Source organism: Megalobrama amblycephala, linkage group LG19 (assembly GCF_018812025.1).
Source record: "Megalobrama amblycephala isolate DHTTF-2021 linkage group LG19, ASM1881202v1, whole genome shotgun sequence".
NCBI classification, from domain to species: domain Eukaryota; kingdom Metazoa; phylum Chordata; class Actinopteri; order Cypriniformes; family Xenocyprididae; genus Megalobrama; species Megalobrama amblycephala.
Window position 1 is genome coordinate 19,214,551 of NC_063062.1, and position 15,195 is coordinate 19,229,745.

The following is a 15,195-nucleotide window of genomic DNA, read 5'->3' on the forward strand; positions in this document are numbered from 1 at the left end:
TCGGATCACTGTGTTTTTCAATCTTGTTTTGTATTTCGTCCCTAGGGCTCTTTGTCTTTGCCAAGTGGCACGCGTCGGGGGCTGGTTACCGCAGGAACATGCTGGCACTCTGCCATTCCCAAGTCACCGCCAGCTTCCCAGCGGCGGCGCAGAGATCCTGGCACGCTGCCGAAGGTTTGTGCGTGCCAACGAGAATAACAAGACAAGTCGCATATCTCCATTAATACAGAGCAGATGCCGTCATACCCGCGTCGAGTGGCATCGACATCGGGGCATGTGCTGCTGACTCTCGGGGGGATATATGCCTACTTAGAGCCTGGCACGGTCACGAAGGAGACGGCGAAACGCAGGAGGATGGCAGGTTGGGGCGAAGAGTTTTGCGCTTTTCTGAAACGATAAGAGGTTTGTTAAGAGACACCACATCAGTTTATCGCAATGCATTGCATGCGGCGTTGTGCATACTCACACAGTTGCCATGCTGATGAGCTGGCGGATGGATCTTCAAAGAGCTCCAACTTTTGAATCCAATGCTCGGGAAGATTTCGTTTGCAGAATTGGCAGCAGGATGATGCCTCTCTTTTCTCTCGTTATCTGTCTCTCCTCCTCTCTCCTCTGTAATGCCACCCTGCCTACACGCCCTCTTTGGCACCGGCGCTGAGTGGATGGCACCGTGCCAACCTCGCAAAACCACTGTGTTCATTCGCCACTACGCGTCATGCTCTTCCCCCCCCACACCCTCCCTCTCTAACTCTTCACCCTTTTTCTCTTTCCATCCTTCTTCATTCTGTCGCTCTACTTTGGATCCATGTGCTCTCTTTGATGACTGAGTACTAGAAATGATTTCTGTGTTTACTTCAGCATTCACGTCTGTACAGCGCGCCACAGTAACTTTCTATAGCGTTTTCTTGTCGCTGCTCTTCAGCTCTGATGTGCCTTTTATTTCTTGCTATTCAAAGATCACAAGTGCGCTTTTATGTCCCTTATGATACTCCACTTCCAGAGACACGCAAGCCTGTTCGCTGGGCCCCAACAAGTTGTTCTCCCTTCTGTTCTGTTTTCTGTTCTTTCATTCGGAGAATCTAAGCATGAAGCGTTTCGCAACAGGAGGTCACTGCGATGCAAATCAAGTGGATTTGCATATCATTAAGTGGAATGATTATGCAAATGCTCTTTGAAATTTGTGAGTTTTCAGCTTTCGACAATTCAGAAGTCTCTTATGTGTGCACTGATACCTCTTTCCTTTTACATTCTCTAATCTCTTCTCAGTCGCTCCCTTTTTCTCATTTAATCTTCATTTTTCTGTCTCAGAGAGTTTGTATAGGGGACATTCTATATTACCAAAGGGTATTGAGAGTATTTTATGGTAAAATAGTTCACCTTGTGGGCATGTCTGCCCAGCTGGGCTTCAACTTCCAGTACACAGAAGAGAACTCATGGATGTGTGGCACAGTTACTGCTAGAGGAAACACTCATGGTTGTGCTTTCTTCTTGGCTACAGAATGTCTTTATATTTAATGATTTGAAAAGCCAAAATAACATTGTAAATGATTAATTTTCCAAGGAAAGAGCCTAAAATTTTAGACAGTTGCAACAACAATGCAACAAACCAATCTTTGGTTGCAATATGTGCTTAGACGTGCATGTTGTTTTCTCTCATGTTTCTCTTTATTGTAAATATTAATTCTAATTATCAATCTTATATATTTTTTAATCGTTTAAATATTATCCTTAAAATATTTTTTATGTTTTTACGGTACTGTACAGTGTCCTGTATGTCCGTTTTATTTTTTGCATTATGGAAGATAAATAACAGTAGAGCTGGGTTATTTATCACTTTGATGCAAATTGGTTTGTCTTAAACATAGCTTTTACTATCATAATAGGCACTCAAATGAAAAATATATTTTGACACAATTAGAAAAATGAGGGTCATCCAAAATCTCGAATATGAATGAATAGATGAGAATATTAAACACAATTTAAAATTCCAGACATGATTTATTATGCCAATTTAATTGCATCAAATTGATGATTTATACCCAGTGATTCAAGACGCAGTGTCTTTTAAAATGGCTAATGAGGTCATTACGTTGCATGTTCATTTCTAAAATATTTTGGATAATTTGGTAATGCACTATGTAGTATTCACAGTCCCGGTTAACACATTTGATCAGATTCCCCCCCACAATCAGCACAGTAGTAATACATAAAAGCTGTGATGAGATTAACAGGGTACTTACAGCGTTTACTGCTCCATACATATTGAGCAGGGGATATTTGTTCACTATGACAAACTTCATTCACTTGAAAGGCACTGCAGTGTGCAATGCGCAGATTAGGAGTTTCAGGTAAGATTGTGATAAATATATGTATGTATATATATATATGTGTGTGTGTGTGTGTGTGTGTGTGTTTGTGACCTTGGACCACAAAACCAGTCATAAGTCGCACGGGTATATTTGTAGCAATAGCCAACAATACTTTTTTTTGCACCCTCAGATTCCAGATTTTCAAATAGTTGTATCTCGGCCAAATATTGTTCTATCCTAACAAATCCATCCATCAATGGAAGGCTTATTTATTCAGCTTTCAGCTGATAAATAAATCTCAGTTTCAAAAAACTGACCCTTATGACTGGTTTTGTGGTCCAGGGTCACATATAAGGATATCTAAATGAAGTACTGTGCAAAAGTCTTAGGCCACCATTAGATGTTGTTTTAGCAGTGATATAATAATAATCATATATAATTATTTCTCAGTCTCTTTATTAGAATATAAGCAGAAAGTACAGTCAATTTAAATGCAGTATTAAAAAACAGGGGAAAAAATCTGAAAAAACAGCTTCTATAGGCTAAAGTGGTAATTTTTGCTTAAAGAAGCCATTTTGTTCTTTTTTTACATTTTATGTACATATTTCCTTTATTTTATGTTTGTATTGTAATAAAGAGACTGAAAAATAAATATAGATGCTCATTAAAACATTGCTAAAACAACAAAGCCAGTGGTGGCCTAAGACTTTTGCACAGTACTGTATATATAATGTTATAATGTTTAATATGAAAACAAATGTGCTTTGGTTCACATTCTGTTAAAAAAAAAAAACTCCTTTGTGTTTATTTTAGCAGCTTCCTGTAAGTGTACACTTGTTCCCTATGCCATTTGCAGTGCCTTTCGGACTGAGCGGATGCGCTTCCTGCGATTTAAAAACTGGCTAAGATGGACGGATATAAGATATTTGCTTTAGGAGGGCATTGTCGGGGGTAATGGAACACATCCAAATTCTATGTACTGTAAGTATAGGTGCTGGTAATATAATTATAATATCATTAAAAAGTTGATTTATTTCACTAATTCCATTCAAAAAGTGAAACTTGTATATTATATTCATTCATTACACACAGACTGATATATTTCAAATGTTTATTTCTTTTAATTTTGATGATTATAACTGACAACTAAGGAAAATCCCAAATTCAATATCTCAGAAAATTAGAATATTACTTAAGACCAATACAAAGAAAGGATTTTTAGAAATCTTGGCCAACTGAAAAGTATGAACATGAAAAGTATGAGCATGTACAGCACTCAATACTTAGTTGGGGCTCCTTTTGCCTGAATTACTGCAGCAATGCGGTGTGGCATGGAGTCGATCAGTCTGTGACACTGCTCAGGTGTTATGAGAGCCCAGGTTGCTCTGATAGTGGCCTTCAGCTCTTCTGCATTGTTGGGTCTGGCATATTGCATCTTCCTCTTCACAATACCCCATAGATTTTCTATGGGGTTAAGGTCAGGCGAGTTTGCTGGCCAGTTAAGAACAGGGATACCATGGTCCTTAAACCAGGTACTGGTAGCTTTGGCACTGTGTGGCGGTGCCAAGTCCTGTTGGAAAATGAAATCTGCATCTCCATAAAGTTGATCAGCAGCAGGAAGCATGAAGTGCTCTAAAACTTCCTGGTATACGGCTGCGTTGACCTTGGACCTCAGAAAACACAGTGGACCAACACCAGCAGATGACATGGCACCCCAAACCATCACTGACTGTGGAAACTTTACACTGGACCTCAAGCAACATGGATTGTGTGCCTCTCCTCTCTTCCTCCTGACTCTGGGACCCTGATTTCCAAAGGATATACAAAATTTACTTTCATCAGAAAACATAACTTTGGACCACTCAGCAGCAGTCCAGTCCTTTTTGTCTTTAGACGCTTCTGACGCTGTCTGTTGTTCAAGAGTGGCTTGACACAAGGAATGCGACAGCTGAAACCCATGTCTTGCATACGTCTGTGCGTGGTGGTTCTTGAAGCACTGACTCCAGCTGCAGTCCACTCTTTGTGAATCTCCCCCACATTTTTGAATGGGTTTTGTTTCACAATCCTCTCCAGGGTGCAGTTATCCCTATTGCTTGTACACTTTTTTCTCCCACATCTTTTCCTTCCTTTCGCCTCTCTATTAATGTGCTTGGACACAGAGCTCTGTGAACAGCCAGCCTCTTTTGCAATGACCTTTTGTGTCTTGTCCTCCTTGTGCAAGGTGTCAATGGTCGTCTTTTGGACAACTGTCAAGTCAGCAGTCTTCCCCATGATTGTGTAGCCTACAGAACTAGACTGAGAGACCATTTAAAGGCCTTTGCAGGTGTTTTGAGTTAATTAGCTGATTAGAGTGTGGCACCAGGTGTCTTCAATATTAAACCTTTTCACAATATTCTAATTTTCTGAGATACTGAATTTGGGATTTTCCTTAGTTGTCAGTTATAATCATCAAAATTAAAAGAAATAAAAATTTGAAATATATCAGTCTGTGTGTAATGAATGAATATAATATACAAGTTTCACTTTTGAATGGAATTAGTGAAATAAATAAACTTTTTGATGATATTCTAATTATATGACCAGCACCTGTATATCCAAAATGCCATACTACCATCCTTAGTGCATAGACAAATACCAAGTTGCACTGAAAAATGTGTGAGGTGTGTGTTTTAAATATGACTATGCATTGCACAGTAACATCATACACACATACACACTTGCTCTATGCACATACATTTAAGTGAGTAATAGTAATGGGAGGCAGCTTGGCCACCTTAGAATATAAATCGCATTTCCCATCAGCCTCTGCTCTGGCCTTTGACCTCCACTCTGATATGGTGTTCAAGAAAATGTATACGTGTGAGTGTGTGTGTGTGAGTATCTCATGGTCGATAGCTACAGGATCTCTGCTCTTCTACACTACATTATTCTCACATCTGTCCATTAGCAGGGCCACAGAGAGTAAATCTCCTCACCTACAGACACACACACACATACACAAGAGACAGAGAGGTGTGATATTACTATAAGATCACCATGGAATAAAACTTACCATGCATGTCACGGGGCTGTCAGGTAGCGTTGCCATGGAGATCACCAGCAGGTGTCTTTATTATGTGGTGGTATCATGTTTGAGCGTGTTGACATGCTCACTCACTCCTGCACAAATAAGCATGTGAGCTTGCACTGCTTTCTATTTTGAGACAGACTCTGTTTTCCACACAGGACAAGCAAAACTCTCGCTTTTATTTATTACCTCATATTCCTTCAGAACAAATGTATAATTTCGGATCTGTCTCGCATTTTATTTCATTCTCTTTCCATTTGCAGTGGGAATACTTCAGGGCACTTTTGTTTATTGGAGCTAATGGCTGAATATTAGGAGCTTCCCTCCTTCAAAATTTATTCTGCTCCGAGCTATATAGTGTGTGAAGTCGACCTAAACTCAAATGAATATCATTAAATCCGTCTTAGCTCTGTGAAACAACAACAACAACGAAAAAATTCACAGAGAAAAATGAAATGCCATTGCTTATTCATTAGCCATTATCTAGATCATACTGATGTTTGCTGGTGGAACTGAGAGGAAACATGCAATATTAACAGATTATCCAAAGCAACAAAATATAAATCTACCTGGTCAGAATAGAATAGACCACTAAACACTATGGAATATATATGTGTGTGTATATATATATATATATATATATATATATATATATATATATATATATGCAACTGTGCACAAATGCCTAATAAATCAGAGTTTCAACTATAATTATAAAAAAAGAATGCACATTTATGGGAAAAAAATCATACTACAGTGTGACATGATCCTTTTTAAACAATTTTAGGCAGTGTTTTGCAAATTATTTTTTAATTACTATGCACGCAGTGTTTATGTCCTCGTGTTAATTGAGAACCTACATGAAATATTTGTACTTTTAAAAATTAATTTGTCACACCGCAGGATTATTTAAATTGAGCTAGTGAAGGCAGGGAGTGATTAAAAATGGAGAAAGAAAATTGAAGAAAATTTTTTAAGTTGTCTTATACATTATTTGTACTTTAAATACATTATTTGAACTAAACAAAAAATACATTAAGTACATATATGTGACCCTGGACCACAACACTAGTCATAAGTCGCACGGATATATTTGTAGCATAGCCAACAATACATTGTATGGGTCAAAATTATCGATTTTTCTTTTATGCCAAAAATCATTAGGATATTAAGTAAAGATCATGTTCCATGAAGATATTTTGTACATTTCTTACCTTAAATATATAAAAAATGTATTTTTGTGAGTGGATATGCATTGCTAAGTACAACTTTATTGGCAATTTTCTCAATATTTTGATGTTTTTGCACCCTCCAGATTTTCAAATAGTTGTATCTCGGCCAACTATTGTCCTATCATAACAAACCATACATTAATGGAAAGCTTATGCTTATTTATTCAGCTTTTAGATGATGTATACATCTCATTTTCAAAAAATTGACACTTATGACTGGTTTTGTGGTCCAGGGTCACATATGTTGATTACATTTCATTCCTAATTCCATATTTTATTCTCTTTTTATTTTATATACTGCATTACTTTATCCAATGCAGCTTGCAGTGTACTCAATCTTTGCATATTGCACTTTCCCTGCGAATCAAATCCACTGCCTTGGTTTTCTTACTACACCTTACAACAGAGATCTTAAACATAAAACAGGACACTAGAAATGGTAATTATTAGCATACAGTGTATGTTCATGTTTCCAAATCTTTGTATTCCTTAATATTTATTTTTGTCCTGTATTAAGCTGCAAGTAGAAGCTGTCTGTCAGAGCACTGCAGATGTAGGACCAAAGCAGTAATGATAGCTACCTAAATACATCTAAGTGTGTATGTAAATCATGTTTAATCCTGATCTTTTTGTGACCTTCTCAAAAACATCTAATTAAGAATCACACATTATTCTTGCAGGCATAGGCATAAGGAAAGAAATGAAAATATTATACTTGTATCACAAGGAAACCCCCCAAAATAAACTTAAGAGGATCTGCGCTCACACACTTCATCTGAAAAACACAGGCAGAAATACAAAAATGATAGTGTCCCTGGAGGGCAAATTACATGGTGTTTGAGTGTGTGTGTCTGTGAGATGCTGCAAAATGAAATTCCGCCTATAGGGAGTCAGACACGCGCTCCAAGTGAATAGAGGAGAACAAAGGATTATGCTCTCCCCTGATTCCTCTTGTTCTGCCGACTGTTGTTACTCTGTTCATTTATTTTTTTGCTATTTTTTCTTTGTCCACTTGTCCTTTCTAACAGCGCCTCTCGAAAAACACAGAGAAATGAGCTCATAAACACAAACACATACTGCTATAACAAAAAGTCACAAATAATGTCTGACATTTTCTATCTTCTCTCTGTCTCTGCAGCCTGTGATTCAGCTGCTTCCTGCGGATGCTGCACTCACTGTCGAACAGTGACCTCCAGAGGACATTTATAAAACTGCAGCCTATGCCTGTTATGGACGCTGCTGCTGCTGCAAACTCATTATTTGAGGCATCCATAGGCATTAAACTAATGCCCTGTGACTGTGAGGATAAGTATGCAGAATGTTTTTATTAATCCTAGACCACAAACTACATATAATACATATAAACTTTTACATTATGCAGCAAAAAAATCAAATTTAAATGAGCCTTATTAAATGATCATACATAGTTAGAAATATAAAAGCAGATGTCTAATTGAGTCTAATATTATAACACTATAATTAATTAAACATATTTTAAAATAAAATACAATATTAATAATGAACATTGTTATATATATATATATATATATATATATATATATATATATATATTTCAAATATATATTAAAGCTTGTTTATGCTTTAGTTTATGTAGACTGCACATTTTATTTTATTATTATTATTATGCAGTCAATAAGCCTACAAGCTTTTGGATACAAAATTCTCTGTTTTCCTTTTTTCCCCCCACAGTTCTATCACTTTAAAGCCTTATCTAATATGACTCTCTCTCTCACTCTCTGTCACCTTCTCTCTCTTTTCCCCTTCTTGCGTCCTTCCTGAAAGGCAGCAGTAATGTGATTTCAGTAATGTAATTTGTCTGCGTGTGTGCGTGTGTGTGTCAGTGTGCGGACAGTGAGGAGGAACCTGATCCAGGCTGGATGATTTATGATGTTCGTTCCACCGTTTTTCTAAAACACGTTTCTCTTCATTTATTTTTAATCTTCAGAGCGATTAGTTCTCCCTGTCACCTGCTATACAGCGTCTGAGCGGAGCGTTAATGAGAGAGAGAGAAAAAGAGGCTCAAAAGAGACAGATGCACAGACACATACTTACAACACATGAAAACATGCAGAATAGAACCATAGAAAACATTGCATTAGAATTTTGTCCAAGAATTTGGGTTGAGACCTTCAGCACTGGAGAAAAGGCTATGTCATCTCATACTACTGTGAATGAGCATTCACTGAAATCAGAGGTCAGGCTCAAAAGCAGCCAATTGAAATCACTCCTCGCATTTCCATGGCAACACGCTCCATATATGACTCCACTTATATGCCTTGATAGCTTTATTTCCTTTACTCATATTTTTATTTCCTTCAATTCCTCACACTTTCTGTTTTTCCAGCATAATATATTTTTTTGCTGAACACATTTACATTTACATTTACATTTATTCATTTGGCAGACGCTTTTATCCAAAGCGACTTACAAGTGAGGAATACAACAAGCGAGTCGTCATGACGAGGCAAATAGACAAGAAGTGCTCATAATACAAGTTATAGGCAGTGCTCAGATTATCCTAAACTACAATAGAGAGGGATTAGAGGAAGTGAAAGGATAGGAATAAGAAGGTTTTTTTTTTTTTTTTTTAAGATGAGGTTAAGTGCTCACGAAAGAGAATACCTAGCAAATACCTAGCAATGTTATTCTGTAGTAATCATGATTAATTGCAACTAACATTAAAGTTTGTAATATATTTTTATATTGTAATCCATTAAATCTCCAAAATAATGTAGAAACAACCTAAAGATGGTATATTTTAAATATTTGTATAATGGCAATTTTAATTTTTATAGGAATGAAGGCTGATACCAGTACTGATACTGATGTCTACATTTTTTTTTTCTCAATTTTCGCCATTAATTAGTTATTTAACATTACAGTATAATTGTACGGAAGAGGATTAGGGCCAAGCAATAATAAAAAATAAAACCATCTCGAGATTAAAGTTGTTAAATTTCGAGAAAAAAGTCGAGAATTTCGAGAAAAAAGTCAAAATAAAATGTTGAGAATAAACTCATTAAATTACGAGAAAAACTCGTTAAATTTCGAGAAAAAAGTCGAGATAAAATGTTGAGAATAAAGTCATTAAATTACGAGAAAAAAACTTGTTAAATTGAGAAAAAAGTCGAGATAAAATGTTGAGAATAAAGTAATTAAATTATGAGAAAAATGTTGTTAAATTTCGAGAAAAAAGTCGAGATAAAATGTTGAGAATAAACTCGTTAAATTACGAGAAAAAAACTTGTTAAATTGAGAAAAAAGTCGAGATAAAATGTTGAGAATAAAGTCATTAAATTATGAGAAAAAAACTCATTAAATTTCGAGAAAAAAGTCGAGATAAAATGTTGAGAATAAACCTTTTTTATGACTTTATTCTCAACATTTTATCTCGACTTTTTTCTCGAAATTTAACGAGTTTTTTCTCATAATTTAACGAATTTGTTCTCATAATTTAACGACTTTTTTCTCGTAATTTAATTACTTTATTCTCAACATTTTATCTCGACTTTTTTCTCAAAATTTAACGACATTTTTCTCGTAATTTAATGAGTTTATTCTCAACATTTTATTTCGACTTTTTTCTCGAAATTTAACAACTTTAATCTTGAGATGGTTTTATTTTTTTATTATTGCTTGGCCCTAATCCTCTTCCGTATAATTGAAATCTGTCAATTGTAACATTTAATAGGCTTTAAAAATATATAACATTTAATTTAAGTGAACTTAAAACAATCTTCACATAAACCCACTAATAAATCTCACAATTTTATTTATGCATAAATTATTAATTGAATATAGATTAATCCTTATTAAAGCTACAAAAGTTATTCAGTCAAGAGCAGTGAGCGTTTTTTTCTCTTTGTCTTTTGTTCTTTGATAAACATTAATGACAGGATTATTAGGCTGCTGTCACTTTAAGACCTGACGCAGATCTGAAACACATTCTATTTTCTCACAGCTCTTTACATTTAACACTCATTTAAAACTTTTTAACTCATTTAAAACTGTGCTTAGAGGGATACTCGACAAAATGGTAATTTTGGCATTATTTCGTGTTTTTGTCCATTCAAGCGTGAAAGAGAATTCAGTGCGTGAAGTTCTGTGAAGTGGCATTCTGTGCGCGCAGCGTGCCAGTACAGATTTTAGTTTTTTGTGTATGTGTGTCTTATGGCACTTGAGTGTTTTAATATAACTTGAATGAATCATAGCGTGATCATATAGGCCTACTGTAGCACAGCCAAAGGATGACAGAAAAAAAACGGATGACGGCGTTAATTGCGTTAAAGCTGCAGTCCGTAAGTTTTGCCTCTTTGTCGCCATCTCTGTTTGAAACCTGCAATTGCAGTTATTTGCGGAATTATCATCTTTATGTGGGTTGTGTATCGGTGTGGGTCCTCAGCACGAATTAATCTAATTTTTGCTGTCAGTCACCACACCGGTGTGGATACTGTACTTCTGAATCACAAATTCTACGTCTTGGAAGTATGACCAAAATAAGAATTTTCACTGAAAAATGTCATCTGAACAAGTAACATTTCTGCCACTTTTGTTCTGATTAACTGAGAAAAAAGCATTACAATAAATAATTGCGCTGCCAATGGTGATTAAATCTAACAATTGCTTAGCTCAGATTACATCAAACTGTGCAAATTATTATTATTGTTATACTTTGTTCTCAAATTGTTAATGTTAACAACATCAGCATTGCATGAATATGTGCATTTAGTGTGTATTAGCCTGTAGATTTCAGTTTCTGTAGCCACTCCACAGTCCGAAGTCTTTTGCTTTTGACTACGGGTGAATCTCCAGCTGTGACTGATGATTGTCATTTAGACCTTTCTGGATTACAATCTGCCATCAAAATGATAAGTTTAATTATTGCAGCAGCTGTGAGAAAACACTATAAATGATCCGCCGCCTGCAGCATCCTCATAGCCTACTAGCTGAGACGACTCCTTTATGTAAACAGACGTGATATAATGATGCAAAGACGAATGGCGGCATGCTCGAATTTCCTGTGGAAACCTACCAGTACCACTCAAATTAGAAAACATTATTACAAGTTTATCGTTTGTGAATCGGGCCAAGGTAAGGAGAGAGTTTTGAACACTGGCTGGTTATGTACCTGCTCAAAAATTGATTTTGGATTTTGATTTTATTTTTAACCAAAAAAAAATTACGGACTACAGCTTTAAATATTTTTAATGCATTAAATTGAAAAAGAAATAATAATAATAATCGCAAAAGTTTGCTTGGGCAATTTCCACTCACATTTTCTTTAAAAAATGTAAAAGTCTAGTTTATTTTTATGTGACGTTCAAAAATGTTTTCGTCCCAATGAACCGGTTAACTGCTTTCTGCTCACTCTCACTCTTGCTCTGTAATCCTGCCTTCACTCACCAGCCGCTGAGCTTTAAATAAAGACCTGATCAGATCATACGATGAGGTCAGTGGGACAGGGGGGGAGGGAGGTGGGGGCTCCTCTGTATTGATCTGCTGTCTGTTAGACTTGTTCTACCGTCTAAACATTATTGATTACACTGTCCTCAAACACAAGCTCCCTGTTCAATTTTCATTTTAAAGCTATTTGTTCCTCTTTAGAAAGGCTTTAGTCCTCTTGTAAGTCAATACACATGAAAGAAAAAGATAGTAACACATTGTTTTACAGCATGTGTGTCACTCTCTGTGTGTAGGCCTATATCTTGTGTCTGCGCTTCAAAGAGAGTGAATGGATGTTTTAAAGGTGCGCTTAAGCCAATGAGCCATTTAATTTTTATGAATTAATTACTGAATTAGTAAAATATCTGTAATATCTGTATTTGTATAATATTGAGATACCATCTACTTAATAAAAATAAAAATGATTTGATATTGACCACAAGTACATAATCACCATGCATCTATATAAAATAGTTCTTGTTGTTAACTTTAATATTATTATTGCCACTACAAAATTTTAGATGGTATTACTACAGTAGGTGACATCAGACCATCACCCCCTGCTGGTACAATCACATAACTGCACTTTTCTGTCTTCAAATATACTGTGTATATATATATATATATATATATATATATATATATATATATATATATATATATATATATATATATATAGTATATTTGAAGACAGAATATATATATATATATATATATATATATATATATATATATATATATATATATATATATATATATATACACTACCAAAAGTTTGGGATCGGTAAGATTTTTAATATTTTTGTCTGCTCACCAAGATTGCATTTATTTAATTAAAAATACAGTAAAAACAGTAATATTGTGAAATATTATTACAATTTAAAATAACTGTTTTCTATTGGAATATAATATAAAATGTAATTTATTCCTGTGTTGGAAAAGCTGAATTTTCAGCATCATTTCTCCAGTCTTCAGTGTCACATGATCCTTCAGAAATCATTATAATATGATGATTTGCTGCTCAAGAAACATTTATTATTATTATCAATGTTAAAAACAGTTGTATTGTAATTTTTCAGAATTCCTTGATGAATAGAAAGTTCAAAAGAACAGCATTTATCTGAAATACAAAGCTTTTGTAACATTATACACTACCGTTCAAAAGTTTGGGGTCAGTAAGAATTTTTATTTTTATTTTTTTGAGAAGAATTTAAAGATTTTTTTTTTTTTTTTCAGCAAGGATGCATTAAATCAATCAAAAGTGACAGTAAAGACATTTAAAATGTAACAAAAGATGATATTTCAAATAAATGCTGTTCTTTTGAACTTTCTATTCATCAAATAATCCTGAAAAAAAATATTGTACACAAATATTTTGTACACAATAAATGTTTCTTGAGCAGCAAATCATCATATTAGAATGATTTCTGAAGGATCATGTGACACTGAAGACTGGAGTAATGATGCTGAAAATCCAGCTTTGCATCACAGAAATAAATTACATTTTATATTATATTCCAATAGAAAACAGTTATTTTAAATTGTAATAATATTTCACAATATTACTGATTTTACTGTATTTTTAATTAAATAAATGCAGCCTTGGTGAGCAGACGAAACTTCTTTTAAAGACATTAAAAATCTTACCGATCCCAAACTTTTGAACGGTAGTGTGTATATATATATATATATATATATATATATATATATATATATATACACACACACACACTTCACATATAAACCTTTACTAACACAGATATCTATAAATAAATACATGACAAATAGAAAATTAAGAAATAGATTAATTTTCAATTTTCAATTTCCAATCATATATTTTATTTATTAGTAATTGCACAAAGCCTTTTGCACTGCACTCTTTGGTCACTTAGCCTACTTTATTTTTGTGCGTATATCTACCCATTTAATTACTTCATATATATAAAACCATGATCTGCACTCACTAAAATAAAACTTCTTTTGATATTTTATTTTACATTTTCACCAGGAGGACAATATTGTGTCTGTGTGTATATATATATATATATATATATATATATATATATATATATATATACACCGATCAGGCATAACATTATGACCACTGACAGGTGAAGTGAATAATACTGATTATCTCTTCATCACGGCACATGTTAGTGGGTGGTATATTTTATGAACATTTTGTCCTCAAAGTTGATGTGTTAGAAGCAGGAAAAATGGGCAAGTGTAAGGATTTGAGCGAAAGTCATGGGCAGCCAAGGCTCATTGATGCACGTGAGGAGTGAAGGTTGGCCCGTGTGGTCCGATTCAGCAGACGAGCTACTGGAGCTCAAATTGCTCAAGAAGTTAATGCTGGTTTTGATAGAAAGGTGTCAGAATACATAGTGCATCGAAATTTGTTGTGTATGGGGCTGCATAGCCGCAGACCAGTCAAGATGCTCATGTTGACCCCTGTCCAAAAAAAAAAGAAAAAAAAAAAGCCAACAATGGGCACGTATGCATCAGAACTGGACCACAGAGCAGTGGAAGAAGGTGGCTGAATCATGTTTTCTTTTACATCACGTGGATGGCCGGGTGCGTGTGCGTCGCTTACCTGGGGAACACATGGCACCAGGATGCATTATGGGAAGAAGGCATGCCAGTGGAGGCAGTGTGATGCTTTGGGCAATGTTCTGCTGGGAAACCTTGGGTCCTGCCATCCATGTGGATGTTACTTTGACACGTACCACCTACCTAAGCATTGTTGCAGACCATGTACACCCTTTCATGGAAACAGTATTCCCTGGTGGCTGTGGCCTCTTTCAGCAGTATAATGAACCTGCCGCAAAGCAAAAATGGTTCAGGAATGGTTTGAGGAGCACAACAACGAGTTTGAGGTGTTGACTTGGCCTCCAAATTCCCCAGATCTCAATCCAATCGAGCATCTGTGGGATGTGCTGAACAAATAAGTCCGATCCATGGAGGCCCCACCTCGCAACTTACAGGACTTAAAGAATCTGCTGCTAACGTCTTGGTGCCAGATACCACAGCACACCTTCAGGAGTCTAGTGGAGTTCATGCCTCGACGGGTCAGAGCTGTTTTGGCAGAAAAAGGGGGGCCAAGACAACATTAGGAAGGTGGTTA